This window comes from Caretta caretta, chromosome 27 (assembly GCF_965140235.1).
Source record: "Caretta caretta isolate rCarCar2 chromosome 27, rCarCar1.hap1, whole genome shotgun sequence".
NCBI classification, from domain to species: Eukaryota; Metazoa; Chordata; order Testudines; family Cheloniidae; genus Caretta; species Caretta caretta.
In genome coordinates this window covers 14,470,540-14,489,493 of record NC_134232.1, presented here as the reverse complement: position 1 = coordinate 14,489,493, position 18,954 = coordinate 14,470,540, and the positions used below count along the sequence as shown (strand labels likewise).

General features: G+C 49.5%; 1 protein-coding gene and 1 long non-coding RNA gene across 3 annotated transcripts in view; one reads left to right on the top strand and one right to left on the bottom strand.

The window, feature by feature from the left end:
* Positions 1-950: 950 nt before the first annotated feature.
* Positions 951-3,126, bottom strand: LOC142070188 (uncharacterized). Its single transcript, XR_012666191.1, has 2 exons — positions 3,001-3,126; positions 951-1,124 (listed from the first exon to the last, which is right to left on the bottom strand). It is a non-coding gene; the product is annotated as an uncharacterized LOC142070188 (long non-coding RNA).
* Positions 3,127-3,278: 152 nt separating this feature from the next.
* JUP (junction plakoglobin) overlaps positions 3,279-18,954 on the top strand; it is a 50,669-nt gene continuing 34,993 nt past the window's right edge. Inside the window, exon 1 of one of the 2 annotated variants that reach the window (XM_048829986.2) lies at positions 3,279-3,414. The gene's annotated coding sequence lies outside the window, so the exon portion shown is untranslated. Of the gene's footprint in view, positions 3,415-3,985; positions 4,358-18,954 lie in introns of those variants that run through there. The other variant, XM_048829987.2, reaches the window with a different exon arrangement.

Sequence of the window (18,954 nt, the reverse complement as noted above, 5' to 3'; positions counted from 1 at the left end):
CAATTTATTTGAGCATAAGCTTTCGTGAGCTACAGGGGGGCACAGGGCGGGGTGATGAGAGAAGGAAGATTGCATCAGGCAGATCAGTGAGCTCCATCCAGGCAAGGTGTAATGAGAGAAATAGACACTGAGGGTGATACAGAGAAGGGTGATTTCAGTGACTGCACTGCGAAGCTGGAGGAACCCCACTGACATCTGGTCCAAAGTGTGTGTGTGTGTGTGACAACGAGGAATACTTGTGTCACCTTAGAGACTAACAAATTGTTAGTCTCTAAGGTGCCACAAGTACTCCCTGTTTCAACCAAAGACGGTGCAACAAATCAAAGGAAAATGCCTAATTGAATGGAGATGGAAAGAGATGGGAGCAGAGGTGTTTGCTTTGCCTTCTGGCTCAGTGAGCTGTTAAGCTCCCTATGGATGGCAGCCTCACATCAGACCACCTGCAACTTGGCTGTGACGCTCCTGGCTTCCAGGAACAAGCTCTTAGTTGTATCAGGGTTTGAATGCATTGTCTTGCACCCATCTGTGTACAACACCCTGTGGAATGCAGTTGTTTAGCCATGACCATGCGTTCTTCAGAGTGGCGTGATGGTCCCATTAGCCATATATAGGGCTAGTTATATATAATGTATGTATATTTGTGAGCAGGGGAGCCAGCAGCCTGAACCCCAGCGCTCCACGTGGGGCTGGGAGCCTGAGCCCCAAGGAGAGCAGGGCCGGGCAGTTGGGGCAGTCAATGGGGGCCAGCAGGAGCCCTGTGGAGTGTGGAGGAAATTTAAACTTAAATCCCTGGAAATATTCATTTTTAGGAGGGGGTTCATGTGATTTCACAATTTAGTGAAAGGGGTTCGCTGGCTGTTAAAGTTTGGGAACCACGGCTATAGAGGCTTTCAGACACATGGTATCTCTGCAAACACTTCAAAGAGGTAAAGAATCCAAGTCCCAAGATATTTCAAATGCAAGATACTTTATCAGTGTTTCAAGCCAGACAAAGGGTTATGGAAGAGTGATTGAGGTAGAAGCCTCAGGTCTGGGTCCCTGGTCACTGTAGCAAGCGTCTGGAAGCTGCTGGGGTTTATCTTCTGTCCATTTGTCAGCATCGCTGGTGGTGGCAGGGTGTTAAACTGTGAGATAAGAAAAGGAGTACAATTGGTTAGTCTCTAAGGTGCCACAAGTACTCCTTTTCTTTTTGCAAAGACAGACTAACACGGCTGTTACTCTGAAACTGTGAGATGCTATTCCTATCAACTTGCTCCTTTCCCTGCAGGCCGGGCACAGGTTCTCCTCATTGCTTTTTAATGGGAAGTCTTTTATCATTTCTGATCATTGGAGGAAATATCGTTCTTCCCGACCCCGGGACCCTGGAGTAGAAAAGTGACTCTGTTTCAATTTCTCCTCTGTCAAATTGGTTGCACAGTTGTTCCTGTCTGGGCTTGTGCTGTGCTGCAGGGAATGCAAGGGAGAAACAAATGTTTTCACAGGAAGTCAGGAGAGAAATGGAGTGACACAAGGAGCCTGGTGCAGGCAGGAGGAGAGGCAGAGGAGAAGGCTCTTGCATACGGATTAGGGGATTGTGTTGGAAGCTTGGGGCCAGAAGGGAAACCAGTGCTACATGAAGAGAAGGGAGCCAAGAAAGTCGTCAAGCTTGGCTGGAGCTAGTGCACCGCGGTGTTGCAGAATAACAAAGGCAGTTTTGAACTGGATCCTGCCAAGGAAGGTGGTTGAGCATGAGGTTATTGAACATGGCGGGGCCCGTTGCGCTCAAACAGCTAAACCATGCGCAGCAACCCATGAGGGAGCCATGGCTGCTGTCCACTGTGAGCTCCATCTCCAAGTCCTAGCTTAGGCACAGCCTGTCACATGCATCCCCCCGCGCTCGGAGGGATGTGACCCACGTGGTTATTAACAGGTCCGTGCCTCTCCCTGAAAAGAGAAGTGGGGTGTTATGGTGGCGGCCCTCTTGCTGGGGAAATGGGGTTTCTGTATGTGTTGGGGGGGTGATGGGGACAATAGGGTTGCTGTCTGTGGGGGCTACCTAGAGGGGGATGGGACCGCTCTGGGGAGCTGCCTGAAGGTGCACTGCAAAGAGTTCTTAGGGGACTGAACAGGTCCCAGCTTCTAGCCCAGACTCCCCCTGTCCCCCAGCCGGCTTCCCCCTGCCCCTGCCAGACTCCCCCTGCCCCCACCCCGGCTTCCTGCTGCCCCTACCAGACTCCCCCGACCTTGGCTTCCCCCTTCCCTCCACCCCTGCCAGATTCCCCCTGCCCCCGCCTTCCCCCTCCCCCTGCCAGACTCCCCCTGCCCCCAACCCTGGCTGCCCCGCCCCCTCCCCTTGCCCCCGACTTCCCCCCGCCCCTGCCAGACTCCCCCGCCCCTGGCTTCCCCCTTGCCCCCGCCCCTGGCTTCCCCCTGCCCCACCCCAGACTCCCCCTTCCCTCCACCCCTGCCAGACTCCCCCTGCCCCCAACCCTGGCTTCCCCCTGCCCCCGACTTCCCCCCGCCCCTACCAGCTTCCCCCGCCCCTGGCTTCCCCCTGCCCCACCCCAGACTCCCCCTGCCCCCAACCCTGGCTTCCCCCTGCCCCCGACTTCCCCCCGCCCCTACCAGCTTCCCCCGCCCCTGGCTTCCCCCTGCCCCACCCCAGACTCCCCCTGCCCCCCACCCCTGCCAGACTCCCCCTGCCCCCAACCCTGGCTTCCCCCTGCCCCCGACTTCCCCCCGCCCCTACCAGCTTCCCCCGCCCCTGGCTTCCCCCTGCCCCACCCCAGACTCCCCTTTCCCCCGCCCCTGCCAGACTCCCCCGCCCCCGGCTTCCCCCTGCCCCTGCCAGACTCCCCCTGCCCCCCACCCCGGCTTCCCGCTGCCCCGCACCCCGGCCACCCCCTGCCCCTGCCCCTGCCCCCGCCCCCAACCCCAACCCCAACCCCGGCCAGACTCCCCCTGCCCCCGCCCCTCCCCTTTCGCAGGCTCCTCCCTCCTAGCCTCGAGCCCCTCCCTCACCTGCATGACCTCATCCAGGTGGGCACCTCCCCACTTGCCTGAGGGACACCTCCGCCCCCCGGCCTTCCGCCCCGTGACCGCCATCCCCGACGTCCAATCGCCTCCCAGCTCCCAATCCAAGCGCCAATCCGCTTCCGGCCCCGCGTGCCCGGCCGCCCTCCGCTCGGCAGGCGGCCAATGGGGAGGCGGTCCATCGAGCCAGGGGGCGGCGGAGCCCCCGCCCCTGCCGGCGTGAGGGAAGGGCGAGCGGGCCAATGAATGGGCGGCGGCGAGCGGGCGGTGCCTGTGTCCATGGGGACCGCGGGGGCGGGGCTGGGCTGCGGGCTCTGCCCCACCCGCCTTTTGTTCGCTGGGTGCGAGCCGGGCGGCCGCCAGTGCCGGGCGGGAGCGGGCGGAGCGGGGCAGCGCGCGCAGGTGAGGGCTCGCGCCTGGGGGGCGGCGGGCGGGCGGGCTGAGGGGCTCCGCGGCTCCGCGTGCCCGGGAGCGGCATTGGGGGTCGTAGGGGGGGAGAGTCTGAGGGGGAACCGCCCCCTCCCGCCCCACCCCACCGTGGCGAGGGCTCGGGGCGGCGCCTCTCCCGGGTCAACGTCGGCGGGGGGGCGCAGCGGTCCCGGCTCCGAGCCTCGCGGGCAGGGCCCGGGGCGGGGGGGGGATCTCCGTGCCCGGGCCCCCGTGCGGGGCGGGGGAGTTCAGCGTGGGGGGGGGGCTCCGGGCCCCCGTGCGGGGCGGGGGAGTTCAGCGTGGGGGGGGGGGGCTCCGTGCCCGGGCCCCCGTGCGGGGCGGGGGGAGGTTCAGCTGTGGGGGGGGGGGGCTCTGTGCCCGGGGCTCCGGGCGGGGCGGGGGGGGGGTTGTGCCGGTTTGTCTGGGGTCTGGCACGAGCGAAGCGGCGCACGAGCAAAGTTGGTGCAAGTCGGAGGGGGGGGGCGGCGCTGGGGCCCGGCCGGGGCGGTCCCGTGTCTGTGGCCGCGGGCCCGCGGTCCGTTCGCCGGCTGGCGATGGGGGCTCGTCCCTCGCCCAGGAGACGCGTTCCCAGCGTGACCGCTCTCGCCGGCGTTTAACGCGCCCTCCGGTCGCTCCTGATCAAGCCGGGGCGTCGCTGAAGGCCATGCTGGCGCCGTGTGTATGTAATGCCGAGAATCCGAAGCGCGCTCCGACCACCCTCTGCAGTCGCCTTGGCTGGAGCGTCAGGTTTGCCGGGTTCCTGCTAAACGTCCAGGGAGAAGTTGCTTTGCACGGAGAAACTGGATCCTGATGGGATCTGGAGCGTGAGACGCCTTGTATCTGTTTTGCACTGTGCAGCGGCTCCAGAAATCTATACTGTGCATTAAACCGAAGGGACGCCTGCTGCTTCTTAAAGGCAAGTGGTGTAAACTGGAGTTGTCTTGGGGTTTCAGGCTTAATGAGCTGTTTTATAATTCGGGAAATCTTGGTAACAGGCAGTGCAGCTTGATTTCCTCTTGAATGCCAAATTACAAAAATCACTGAGCAAGATGTTCTGCAAATCCAATTCAGCTGGTCCTTGAAATTATACTTTTTTGTTGTTGTTGTTTAAAGCTCAAAATGGGGGTTTCCTGTTTGTTTGCTCGAGTCTTGCTGTGGCTGTTGATTCCTTGGCAGCAAGTTTGAAAATTGTCTCCTTGGCTGGCCTTCGGTGAGAGTGGGATCACTGCTCTCCTGATTGTTATGGGAGGAAGGAGGAGACAGCGTTCAGACTCAGCTCTCCATATGCTAACATAAGGTGACAATTTCTTTTTGAGGCCTGAGCAACATGCACTTAAAATTGTCCCTCTCTATGTAATTGACAGTGCAGTGGATCTAGTACAACCAGCTTTCAGGGTGAAGTTGCAGTGTGGCTGCTTATCAGCGTTTGACACATTCGCTTTCTGAGGTTGCTGTATACTGTTCATGTATTTGTTATAAAATGATCAAACATGCTTTCTTGATTCACATGCAGTGAGTGTGTGACTGATGCGTTTTTTCTTGCGAAACACAAAAACTGGTGCAGGCAGGGTTTGGGCATTTGGCTCCCAGTGTTTTGAGGTCTTTGGAAGGAAGATCCTGTACAAGTGAACAGTGTTGACTCTCTTTAATGAAATTGCCTGATTGGAGTCCCTTGTAGTCACATGGCTTGTAGTGGTAGAGGCTTGATTTGCAAGCAAGTTGACACTTAGATTGCAAGTTAAATTTGTTTGCCATGCAGTTGGCTAGGTAGGCTTGGCCTACACTTGAAAACTCTGTTGGCATATCTATGTAGGTTGGGGCCTGAAAAAACCACACCCCAGTGTAGATACTATACAGCAATGTTAATGGAAGTAGTTCCGGGAGGAGGTGGCCCTCCACTGACAGCAAAACTCCTTCAAGAAGGCTGTGTCTACACTGTGTCGCTGTGCTGGTCTAGTCTTCTTGGTGTGCACATACCCTCAGTGTCCCTTGTTGGTTTTCAGAGCGCATGCATGCTTGATCTCGGCAGTACGGTGATTGCACAGTCTGTCACATCCTTCAAAGCTGAGTTTGGGACCTTATAAATAGGTCCCTATCAAATTCACTGTCCATTTTGGTAAATTTCAGTCATTTTTAAAATCCATGGTTTCAGAGATTTAAATCTTATGTTTCATGGTGTTGTCACAAAGCATGGCTATGTATTAAAAAAAAATATAAACCTGTAAAGCCCTTAAGGTAGCGTTTCTCAAACTCGGGGTCCCAACCCAAAAGGAGGTCACAAGGCTATTATTGGGGGGGGGGGAGGGGGGAAGGTTTGCAATATTTTCACCCTTACTTCTGTGCTGCCTTCAGAGCTGGGTGGCCAGACAGTAGCAGCTTCTGGCTGGGAGCCCAGTTCTGTAGGCAGTGCTTCTGCCAGCAGCAGCACAGAATTAAGGGTAGAAATACAGTGACACCCCTCACCCCCCCCCACAATAGCCAGGTTTCACAGTGGAGACCAGATTTCATGGTCTGTGACACGTTTTTCACGGATGTGAATTTGGTAGGGCCCTATTTATAAGAGCTTGAGCCAGTTTGTTATACTTTGCAGCACATTGGAGTAAAGTAACTTTAGAGCCCCAAATCTTGTGTGTTCTCATCTTATTACCAGAACTGTCCTTAAGTGAGAGGGAGTTAGTATTGAGTATGAAAGTAGGCAGGACTTTGAGTGTGATGGTGAGGAGTGAAGGAATAAACTCAAACCTCATGTGTGAGTGGAAGGTAAAAATGGAGGACATGAGTCTGCAAAAGGAAGGAGTCCATGGGGTAAAATTACAAGCATGTTCAGTCTGCCATGCTGCCGGGCTTTGGGGGAACCCTGGCACTGGTAGTGGAGAGGGTGTTCTAATTGCATTACTAAATGATTAGCTTAATTAATTAGGTTTGCAGCAAAGATGAAGGGACAATGCCAAAGTATTGCTGGGAGTTGCCTGGGGGGAAAAAACTCTTGTATAAGGACCCTGAAAAGAGAATCTCAGTAGAAAATTGCTGCCATAAAATCAGTGTGAACATGTATTTGTAAATGCCCTGATGTACTTTGCTCTCAGTGGGGAGGGTGCATATTTAATTATATGGTAAATACAGGGAGAGCTGCATGAAGGGGAGTCAGGCAGCGGTGCTTGGTGCTGTCCATAACAACAGAATATAGACCTGATTGTGCATTGTAAAAGTCTGAGGGCTTGTTTCCTCTTGAAATGCTACATTTGTGCTGCTGTAGTTCCTCAGTGTGCAGACTCACTACAGCAACAGGGGGGGTTCTCCCATCCATGTTATAATCTGTACCTTATTCCCTGATAACCAGAAACTTCTATACTTAAACTCTGTACCGTTTACTTCAACAGCATCTTAATAAAATTATTTAATCCACCTCCCAGAGAGGTGGGCTAGGTTGTTGGAGGAACTGTCTACATGAGGGGTTAGGCTGGCTTACCTGCATTTCTCCGGGATGTGAATTTTTCACACCTGAGTGACGTAGCTGAGTGGACTTAACTTTTGCATGTAGACCTGGCCTCAGACTATTCTGTTGTTGTGAAGTAACTGAACACAAAGCATTGTGTCTTTGCACTTTCTGTTCGGGGCTGATATCCACCCCAGTGCGGAAAACTGACCTAGCATCTGGCATGGAAAAAGTGGTGGGTGGTGGGAATCTTGAAGTTGGTGTGATGCTGTACCATTGATTTAAACCCTCTATTCTCAGTGAATGTTGTAGCAAAGCCTGCTTCGAACCAAACTGCAGAAAATACAAGATGCATGTGAAAGATGAAACTTCTTGTGCTTGTGGTTTTCTTGGGTAGAAATTAAGTTTGGGAAGAGCAAAAGAAATAAAAACATCTTTTCACAATAATACCAAATGTTCTGAAATCGGCCGGTGTTCCAGCATTCTACGGAGTATTTAAAGTTGCTCTTTTCTTCTAGGTCAATAAATTTCTCAGTTTGGAGAAAAAAGAAAAGGAGTACTAGTGGCATCGGATGAAGTGAGCTGTAGCTTTTGAAAGCTTATGTTCAAATAAATTGATTAGTCTCTAAGGTGCCACTAGTACTCCTTTTCTTTTTGTGAATACAAACTAACACGGCTGCTACTCTGAAACCTGTCAGTATGGAGACTGGCAGTGCTGAGAATGTGCTATTTATTTCCAGGATCTCAGTGTCCATGTTCTGAATTCTCAGGGAGGGCAGTGTTCACCTGGGGTGTATTCCCAGCAGGCAGAACAGCATATTCCTTCACTGAGGTGGATGGCAGGATTGTGAGCGTTTTGAAAGAGGAGAGGAGGCACTTAAGTGTGTTCAATTGCTGGGGCTGTGTCTTGGGAACCTTTTGAAATGAGTCATGCTGATCTCTGCCTGAAGGGAAACAAAGTGCCCACTTGTGTTAGCTCCATGGGTCTCTAAAAATATGTTGGGGGTGACGTCCGTGAGTACTCTGAGCTTGTGGGTCAGGTGTTAGTGCATTCAGGGTGACTTTCAAGTCAAGCATTAACAACTCTGGCTCTGCCAGTCTCAGTTAAAAAGCAAAGAATGTCAGTTTTAGATGTGAAGTAGCAGGTTATCTGTGTCTTGCCCACGCTGCACCTGCTTGCGTGCCTGATTAAAGTAGACATGTTCTTGCAGAGAATGAGTGAGCTCCAGCGGGTAGGGTAGTGACTCCTGGATTCTATTCTCAGTTCCAATATGGACCCTCCATGTGACCTTGGGTGAGTCACTTCTTCCCCTGTGTCTGTTACCCCATCTGCAAAATGGGGTACTGATGCTCAGTTGCCTTTTCTGGAGCACTGTAAGAGCTCCATCAAGTCAGTGTCTCTTATCCCCAGGCGCATCAGTACTGGGGCTGGAAGAGCAGGACTGGGCCAGGGAGGTTAAAGAAGGGCAGAGAGACTAAGGAGAAGCTGGAAGGAGATGTTAAAGGCATGATGCTACTCACATGTGTTCTTCTGTACTGGAATCCCCTTGAAACTCCCATTAGCAAGCACTTGCTTGCAAACTCGAGTTCCCCCAACACCCTGTAGTGTAGCTACAGACGCCCATGAGCTCTTGAGTTCCTCTGGTGTGCCCCAAGAAGTAGCAGGCCCTCCGGGAAATGCGTGACCTTTTCCTATTCAAATACTTGGACCTGCAGCAAGTCAAATCTGTCCCTCATTTCTCCTGCCTTTCTAACCACAAAACAAAGGTTCTCTCCTGTCAACTACTGGAATGGATGGATCTCTGCACCTAGATCCATCCCCTGCCAACAGTAGATCCCTTCCACATGCAGTTGAATGAAGCTATTCAATGTTTCTCTGCACCATCTTTCTGTGAAATCCTTCCCTTCTTCTAGAGGCATTGATGCTAAAGCTGAAGTAGTTTTGTCCATGTGCACGACACAAGCTCTTCTTGAAACAAAACCTTTGCTTGAGCTATGAAGACTCCATAGTGCTTCTACTTGTAGCTAATTCCTGCACTGCAGTGTTAAGAGCAGGTTGTGTAGATCCAGCAAACCCACCACTGCGCCCTAGAGCAGCTGGCACCCTGCTTCTCTGCTATTTGTGCTACTTGTTCACCTAGAGCGGTGAAGCCATAGCGCACATGGTCCTTCCACCTGTTAATGAAAGCCCCGTATCCCAGCTTAGAGGTAAAGTTCAGAACCCTGCAATGATGCTGTTTGGTTCTTTTACCATTGGAGACGGTAACTCTGAGGGCGTAAATGGCCTTGTTATAGTCTGACTCTGCTGTAATGAACCAAAAAAAAGTCTGTCTCCAGCAGCATCTTTGTCCAGACTTTTTCTCCGCCTCTGAGTGTTGATGAAATACTGGAGTGAAGAAGTGCCAACACCAAGTAGCCATCTGTGCACTTTCACTCACCTGTCAGTTTGGGATTGGAGAATCTCTAGCTCTCTGTTCCCATGGGTGTTAAGAGAAGTGAGAATTTCCAGGGGGATTTAAAAGCAACAATCTCCTTTTCGGTGATTGGATGGAGCCTCTGCTTTCCAGCTGTGTTCCTAAATGGGGTTGGCACGACATGGAGGTCCCTGTCACTTGACCAAGGTCCCTGCTGTTTGTAATAGAGGCAAAACACTCCAATAGATACGTTCATTCTCTGATAATGGATTTGGAGAGGTTTAAATGTCCATTTTCATGTCCTTTGTTAATGTTTATTGAATAGACTATAAAAGTACAGAATACCCAATTAAACTGTCTTTGTACATCCTAAATCTGTAACTATTCATCAGCTTGGAAGGGTTCCATAAAATGTCATGGAAATACTCATTTTACTGCAAATTTGGTTTAAGTGGGTTTGGCCATTAAGCTATAGGAATGCAAAAGCTTGTGGTTTGAAATGGCTTTTTTTGTGCTTTGCAACTTCACATTTGTCTTACGTTTTTTTAGGTGGCTGGGTTAATGCGAACAAATTGCTTGGGCCATTTTGGGGAAAACTAGTTAAAAAATGCAACTTGAATTATGGCATGTAGGAGAGTGGGTCCCAGTAACCTCCCTCTCTCAGGCTTGCCAGAGAGTCCATGCAAAACAGCCACTGCGCTTCAGCCACTTTAGAACAATGGATTTTTATCTTCTATTGTCTCAGCAACCCATGAGTCATGGGTGTATCCTCCCCAAGTCAGTTTCTTTCAAACAGGGCTATCAAAATAAACTAGCCCTGAGAGTGTCTCTACACAGCCCTTGCAGCGAGCCTCCCAGCCTGAGGGGGGGGGGGGGGACAGGGACGGGAACGGGAACCGGATGTGAGGGACTTAGGCTAGTGGGTCTCGTGCTAGTGCTCCAAGAATAGCTGGGTAGACAGCGCTTTGAAATTGCAGCTCAGGCTCTGAAGCCCACCCCCTTCCTAAGTCTGACCCAGGCTGGATGGCTTGCTTCCACGGGCTGCGTAGAGATACCCTAAACACGCAGTCAGGATTGACCAGACTAGTGCTTAACCTTTCCCTGCTTTCAACCAGCAGTCTTCCAGAAGGAGGGCTATGTGGCTAGTGAAAACTTAACTTGGCAACTTGCTGGGTGTGGGGGTTGGTGCCATGGATAATGGTGTCAGGAAGAACAGACTACTTCTGCCTGCTCATGAGAACAGGGTATTGGAAGCCCCCAGAGTCCTCGCAGGCCTGGACCATGCCAGTGGTGAAGTGGGGAGAGTTTTAAGTGTTGCAGTCGTAGTTCTGAAGAGCTCTCTGACCCCATCTCCACCCCCCCCGCCCGCCTCCAGCAGGGTAGTGGTGTAAAACTGTAAAGGATTTAAAAACAGACGTATTAAACATGATGACATCTCTCCAAAGTCACCTATGTCGTAAGCCCACTAAAGCAACACCATGTCTGTCTCGGAGGAGTCTCCCCAGCAATGAGCAATTCTGCACAGCTGAGGAAAAAAGCCACTTCCTTCAGAACTGAGGGGAGCGGAAACTCCATTTATAGCATTGTGACCAATCCTGCTGGTGCAGAGCTGCATTTCCAGATGCACAAAAGCATCTTTTTGGGGAACGCTTGGAGTAAGTTGAACACCACTTGAATCCATGGTCACTTCACACAGTTGAGAGGTTACAGCTGTCTCTCATGTTACAGCTTCCCCAGTGCTTAGCTTCCAGTTGGGAAGGTCAGTTGCTTCTACCACCTCTGAAGCTGATTCTCCTTCCTTATAGTTGCAGACCTTGAACAACTTCCCGTCTAGTCCCAGGCAATATTTATCCTTGATAATGACCAGTACAGAACTAACTGCTTTAGCAGGCTTCCCCCCACAAATCCATGATCAGGTTCAGGAGCTGGGATCAGTAAGGTTTTAATGGTTGTGGGGCTTTTCCAACTTTGAGTTTGGTCCTGTTGCTTCTAAAGTTTATCTCTAAGCCTCTGTTCTTCTTGTGCTGTGTAGGATTTGGCTTTTTACACTTTAGCTCTGGATCAGTTTCAGAAGACACTTGGTCTTCCATAGCACTTTTATCAGAGCTCTTAAAGCACTCCACAAAGGAAGGCAAGTACTTTCATCCCCCTGTGGTAGATAGGGAAACTGATGTCTTTCCTACATTAAAAAAAAAAAAAAAAGTTGCACAGATTTAAGTGTCCACACAGTTGTTTGCATCAGTTTGTTTGTTTCTCTTCAACCAATTCTTAATTGAGGTCAGCCAAACCAAAAGAAGTCGCTCTTAAATCTCTTAAATCAAGCATGTCTATGCAGGGGTTAGTGGTGGTGTAACAATCAACTTAACTCCCACCCTTTAAATTAATCTGATACAACTTTCTCCCCCAGACAAGCCCAAAAGCAGAGTGGTGCGAGATGCCCAAGAGGTGGCAGGACTGGAAATAGAACTTGTCTTATGACAGGTTTCAGAGTAGCAGCCTTGTTAGTCTGTATCCACAAAAAGAAGAAAAGGAGTACTGTGGCATCTTAGAGACTAACAAATTTATTTGAGCATAAACTTTCATGAGCTACAGCTCTCTATCGGATGCATGCAGTTGAAAATACAGTGGGGAGATTTATATACCCGGAGAACATGAACCAATGGGTGTTACCATACACACTGTAACGAGTGATCAGGTAAGGTGAGCTATTACCGGGGAGGGGGAGAACCTTTTGTAGTGATGATCAAGGTGGGCCACTGTAGCTGACTAAAGCTTGTGCTCAAATAAATTTGTTAGTCTCTAAGGTGCCACAAGTCCTCCTTTTCTTTCTGCAAAACTTGCCTTCTGACTCCCGGTCTAGTGCCTGATCCACAAGATCGTTCTGCTTTTCACCGTTCGTGCAGGTGCACCAATTGTGGGTCTGATTAGAGACCTTTGACTCTCACCTTCATGTCTGAGAAGATTTGTGGCTCTTTCAGAACACTGGCAACCCTTCTGTAGTTTCATGGGGCCAGTAGCTCTTCACCAAGTTCCTAGCTGTCATCTTACCTGATCACTCTTGTTACAGTGTATGGTAACACCCATTATTTCATGTTGTCTGTGTATATAAATCTCCCCACTGTATTTTCCACTGCATGCATCCGATGAAGTGAGCTGTAGCTCATGAAAGCTTATGCTCAAATAAATTGGTTAATCTCTAAGGTGCCACAAGTCCTCCTTTTCTTTTTCCCCCATCCAGTGTGACACCACACAGCAGGTGGTTCAGAGGAGCAGTTGGAGATGATGATTATATGGGGTAGCAGGAGTATTGTATCTGCATGTAGAAAAACTGGCAAAGGAATCTCAAAACCTGACTGAAGCAGCTTTAAAAGGGGGTGTAGTTGCACAGTGGCAGTCACCAAAACAAAACGCAAAATGTTTCAGGAACTTGGAACCTTTGGGATGTGGAATAAAACAAGTGTGGCAGGGTCAGTGAAGAGGGAATGAGTTGCTTGTTGCTCCTTTAAGCAATGTCCACACTAGGAAAAGAGGAGTGTTTTAACATGTTACCTAATGTCATCAAACACGTGTGAAAATCCCAGTATGGACAAGGCCAGGTCCTAGTTTAACACGTTAGCTGGTCATGGTAAGTCCTATTGGGGAAGCTTCCCTGGCAAATAGCAAAGATCTGGCTTGGCTAGATTGGGTTTCCTTACCAGTTCTTGACAGTAATGGCTGAGAGGTATTCTATAGAAACTAATGTTTGTGCTCTTGCAAAGGGAGGTGCTTTCTTCACTGACAAATTTTAAAAAGTCTGCCCTGCTTTGCTGTAGTGATTGCTCCTTCCTGACCCTGGTGTAGCGTCTAACCAAAAAGCACATTGCAGGTAGCTGCAAGTCCTGGTTCTGACTGTTTTACTGATCTCATCTAAAGATGTAAATGTTTTCAGGCATGAGCTTGCCTGGTCTAATTAGCTTGTCAAACTTCAGTTGAATGTCGCATTAATTTTGGAATCTGAAAGTGCTGGGGAAATGTTTCAGGTTAGGCATGTAAGCTGGTAGCCGGAATAGAATTAGGTTTTGTATGATCCTTCTCATTCTCTGAGTATCTGAAAGTGCTTTGCAGTAAGAAATAAGCTATGGTAGTGAAGGGTGCAGGTAGTCAGCAGTCATACATGACACAGTAGTTGTTGGACTTCTCTTCACTGTCTTATGTGCTTGTTGTGTGGCTTTGGGGAGACATGGACCTGCCTTCCCAAAGCACTTTGGGATCTGTGGATGGAAAGCATAAGTAGTAAATGCTTCTTAGTAGACAAGGGCATTAGGACCCATTTAGTGAGGGAACAGCATTAGCTGGGTGATGTGGGTTATCGGCCTCTCTCCTTGGAAAGTGCTCCTAATGTATCTTCTGTCCTTCAGAGCAGTTTCAAAAAGACCAGAGAACTGATCTTCTGTTGCAAGTATTCTCCACTGTCTAGGTTTTTGCCTCATGCCCGTCACCTTAGTACCTGAGGATCTCTAGGGCAGGGATCACCTATGACCAATCTGTAAAGCATCAGTGGTACTGCATAAATAGCCTTGGTTGAAATGGAATCCGTGATTTTGTCCTAGGATGGTCTAGTGCTCCCCACTGAAACCTACTGATACTACAGGTGTTTACAGAATAAAACACTCCTGTGTCTGCAGAGCAGGAATTTCCTTTTCAGCACTCAGACCTCTTTTGAAACAAGCACATAAGTGACAAGTGCAGTTCTAGCTTTGAAGTTTAATACGCAGCCTAGGAATATTGCTGTGCTCTTGTCTGAAATCTCGTTGACAAACAGACCTCCCACTTCTCTTGTGTAGGAATAATGTATATTTCATAAACTGCTGGGCTGGGGAAACAGTCCTCAGACACAAAGATGTTTCTAATTAGATGGAGGTTTGAAATATCTTTCTAAATCTGCCATCCCTGATTAGTTTTTCTGCAGATTCTGTCAGGCCTTTAGGCATTTCATAATGCTTCAGTCACTTTGTTCTGAAATCATTTCTACAGAAAGGGCAGGGGGCGTGGCATTCAATCTGAAACTCTTAATACAGATGTTGTTGTCTACAGATGTGTTTGCATCATTAGCCCCAGTGCACTGAGAGTTTTGGCTTCTCAGTACTTAAACCAAATGTGTCTCAAGGTTCTCTTCAGGATGTTGAGTGAGAGACTTTGGTTTCTGCCCACTCCTGAGGCAGGATGGACAGCCAGGTGAAAGTGATCTGGGTTGCTAAATGTTTTTTGAATATTCCACACCTGGCTGACCAAAGCCATTACCCATGAACAGCTGTAAAAATAAATACAAACTGGGCCTGAGATGTTGAGGCAGCATGGCCCTGGGAGGGAGTGGGGGGGGGGGGATACTGTTCTAGGAACTGAAACTAGAACCCTGGTTCTACTGTGACCAAGGGCAAGTTGCTTCAACCCTGCCTCAGTTTCCCAACTTTGCCTTCCCCTTGTAAAGTGCCTTGAGATCTCTGGATGAAAAATATTGCTGGTGTTTGGCAGCAAGCAGTGGCAGGGGTGGGAGACCATTTCCAGCTCCGGAAAGATAATTCTTTCTCCAGCTATGCAATGAAATTGGAAAGGGTGAACTCTGCTCAAGTTTTTTTCCAGTGCACTGAAGACAAATGAGACTTGTTAACAGATGAGTGTGGCTGTTGTGAATTCTTTGAAGGCTCATTCGGTTTTGGAAAAAACTAAATTTCCTAATTAGGATCCGCATATGTCAATTGCATCATTTTGCTAGCAAACTTGTATAAGAAGCGTTCCCCTGCCCTTCTTTTGTGGAAAGTGCCTAGCTGGCAGAGGGGAGATGGGGGGTGGAAGGGGGAAGCTGTATAGCTTTCTGCGGGTGTCACATCTGTCTGCGGCTGCTATATCGGGAATGTGGAGCCATGCTGCCTTTGGACTCTGTTGCTTTGTGGCATTGACTTACTAGGGCATATCACGGCATGAAGTGCATTTGCTTAACTGGTGGTAAAAAGACCTTTGGCCAATTTAAACAGCTGCCTAGTAATCACTCTGACACGCAGGCAGGGCACTAGTGGCAAACCATTAACTTGCTCGGACAGGCTGGGCGTTGACTGGTGTTGGTTATAATTTCTTATGAAACATCTGAACTCTGCAGATGTAATGCGGTTGAATATAGAAATGAAGTTAGGACCCCAAATCCTTTTGTTTTCTCCCTCTTGAATGCCTTTCTTGGCTGTAAAATGGGGAGTGCACTACAGAAATACTGTATTTTTCTCGCCATTATCCAAGCTGGAAATAGCACGAGTGCCTCAAAGCCTAAATTTAAAGCCTGCAATTATTGTGATCTTAGGGAGCTATTTGTTCATAGCTTTTTAAAAGTAATAAAATCTATCTTCTCCAGATGGAGTTACTGTGATTAATTGTATTGTTTTGGAGTCACGGGCAGCTCAAGCAAGCATGCCAGAATCTCCTATTCATGGGCAAATGGCAAGTTCTCTCATCTGTCCCACTGATATTTCCAACAAGAACAAACGGGCATTAATGAGAGAATCTGAGCATGTAGAGTTTCTGTTCCTGAGGTTTGATGTTGGTTTCCTTAAATGAAAGTGGGACAGTTGTGGCAATTCTCTGAAGGGACCCGTGTCTACTGATTACCTGTTTTTGGCATCTGAAGCACAAAGGCTCAGGCTGTGTAGAGGAAAGCCCAATACATGCATGGGGGTGCCTGTTCTGAGCTAAAGCCATTATGAGCTTGTAACCACAGAAGAACCCTTTGGTGGGGTTTGTAGGACTGACTTCTACCAGAGCCCCTGCAGAGTTGTGGGGTGATCTGTGGTACATTTATTAGCATGCCTGTAGATTCTTTTGTTGGGTTTGAATTGCTTTCTCTAACGTTTTCACCTTAAGAATAAATGTGCTTGCTTAGAAAGAGCTGTGTGGTAACTTACAGCTGCGGGTGATTACGTTTTTCGGAGCTTGAGAATAGTAAACTACAAAGTGTAAATGCTGTACTGGTTAGACAGTTTGGTTTGCTGGGGATATCACAGTGTTGGTGGGGAACTGTACAGCCAGGACAAATCTCTGACCAGCAGTGAGAGAGATGACGGTCTCTGCCTGAGAGAAGCGATGGCTGGGTGTCCTTGCTGGACCACGGAGGGAGACTGTTTTGTCACAGTGTAGGGCAACTGCACCTCTATTAATGCCCACTGAGACATACTAAGATGCATTCTCGTGACCTTAATGACCGAGAGAAATACACTCTCCAAGGTGCCCATCCAGGTTTTTAGAGAGTGTCTGCCAGCATGGTGTCAAGCACTGAGCCAAGTGCTATTGCTTGTTTCCTTCTGATAAAACTCACCGAGGACAGCTGAGTTCAGCTACTGCTGATTTCTCCAGGAAATGTGACTGGTGAGAAGGAAGCTGAGCCCCGTGCTGTAGCGCCAACGGTGATTTCCTGCACCAGAAGCTGTGTCCCCAGGAGAAGACCCAGCTTCTCCTGCCAACGAGAGAACATCCTCTTACGCAGAAAGGGTTGCTATTAAACTTTAAAATCAAATGCCTTTCCTATCGAGGAGCACAGATGGCTCATCCCGATCCTACACAAGGAGCAGCGCTGAATGTGGTTTCAAAGAGGCCGTGGGAAATGCCAGGTCTATTGTGCATCTAGGGGTAATCCCCGAAGGCTGCCTTCGGGACTGAGGGATACAGCCTTATGGTGCTCTGTGCAAATGGAGGAAGAGGCGACCCCTGCCCCAAAGAGCTTAGTCTGCCACATCTTGGAGGAGATGGGGAGCACTTGAAAGCTAGGTGACTGAGGGGTTGACAGGAACACGCTTTGTTAGTGGCATCTTTATTTTTAATTGCCTTTGTTTTAAACCCCTGCCTAAAACTTGCCCCTTTGCTATGTTTTTGAATGAATCCTAGCCATGTTATATTTCTGTATACCACTAACCCCCTAACCTCTTCTGTTTAGTTTCAACCCTTGCCTTTTGCTATTAAATATCTAACCCTAGCCTTTCTATGCTGCTCTGTGGAGAAGAAGGATACGCTTGTGGTTAAGAGTATGGACTGGGACTCGAGAGCTCTGGTTTAATTTCCTGCCTCTGCCAAACCCTCCCTGTGGTGTGCACGGGCAAATTGCTTGATGTCTGTCTCTGTCCCCTGACTGTGCAATGGGGTAGATCTTTCCTCTGTCTATTTCTGCTTCGATTAGAAGTTCCTTGGGGCAGGGTCTCTGTTCTGTGTCTGAGCAACACCTAGCTCAAAGGGATTCTGAACTTAGCATCTTTTGGTGTTGCCATAGGGCAGTTCTGCAGGTCTCCAGACTTCGATGTACCTAGAACATGTTTGGATGGGGGTTCTAGTGGAGGCAGCATGTCTGATACTTGGATCTTGTCTCCACGACTAATTTCAGCTGGGCTTGTAATTGAGCATGGATGGGTCTAAATCCAGCTGTGTCCCTGCCCACCTCGAGACTAGGAGTTGGTGGCCTAAGCTGGCGCATGGTTGTCTTTCTGCAGCTGGTCTGGCATGCTTCTTTCCACCACAGTGTAGCTGGACAGCCCCTCCCTCCCTTGTACTTCTGTAACTGCTTTGTCTGATACTCTTGCCAGCTCTCTGTGGCAGGACAGGGTATGATGCCAGCAGCCCATGGGGCAGCTCTGTGTCCTGCTGGGCATTCCACATGTACCGAGGCACTGTTGGCTGGCCACGCTTTCCCAGAATGCCCTGGTACAGCACTTGTAGCTGCATAGTAGGTGTGGACGCACAAATGCGTTTCATCTGTTCTTGCGCAACAGAAGCTGCGGTGTGCATCACCAGAACTCCGTGTAACTGGGGCAGAGTGTTGCAAGTGTCTTTGGTAGACAGCTGAAGAGGGGACCGCCTCGAACATCACACCACGGTGTTTTGAAGATGAGGTGCATTTCCTCCGGGGGGTGTCACGTCTGCTCCCAGGGTTTTGGCTGGCTGCTCCTCTGTGCCTAACTAGCCTCTCCACTTACATGCTGACGGTTGGGCCCCATATTTGTTTTCGGGGATGTTGGGAAGTCCCCAAGCACAGCTGACTGGCTTGGAAGAGCTGGTTTGCATCCAGGGATTCTCTCCGGTTTATATCAACAAAGCTGATGTCTTTCCCAAACATCTTGTTAATGGGAAAGCAGGTCAAGGGGCGGGGAAAGGGCTTAACACAGAAGCATACACGTTTAATGTAATTTTGCCTCTAGTTATTCTGATGTAGTAATTATCAGAGCCTTTGGATTTTGCTATTAATAATGGGGCATGCATGTGCTATTACAACCAATGAGACTGGTCCCTGTTGACTCTTAACCTTGGGGAGGGTGATGCTGCTGTCAAAGTGAAGATGCAGTAATGGGGTGGCTTCAGGTTCTTAACCTGGGAAGAGAGAGTGTGGGATGGGAGGAAAATAGAGGGAAAGGGAGTGGCTTCCCTTTTTTTACACGTCGAACAGCAAAAATATATTAGCAGGCTTATGAGAGCCCACGTGGTGCAACAGGTTTGGCCTGCAAGGGCGATGGAATAGTTATGATTCAAAAATGGAAACTTCTGCAGTGACCTCTTTCAGCCAAACATACCTTCAGAAGTGGCTGACAGAAGGGTGTGGGAGGGTGCTGTGCGTGGTGTTCTCAAAGAATATGTGCATGCTTCTAGTGTGTCAGTCACCTT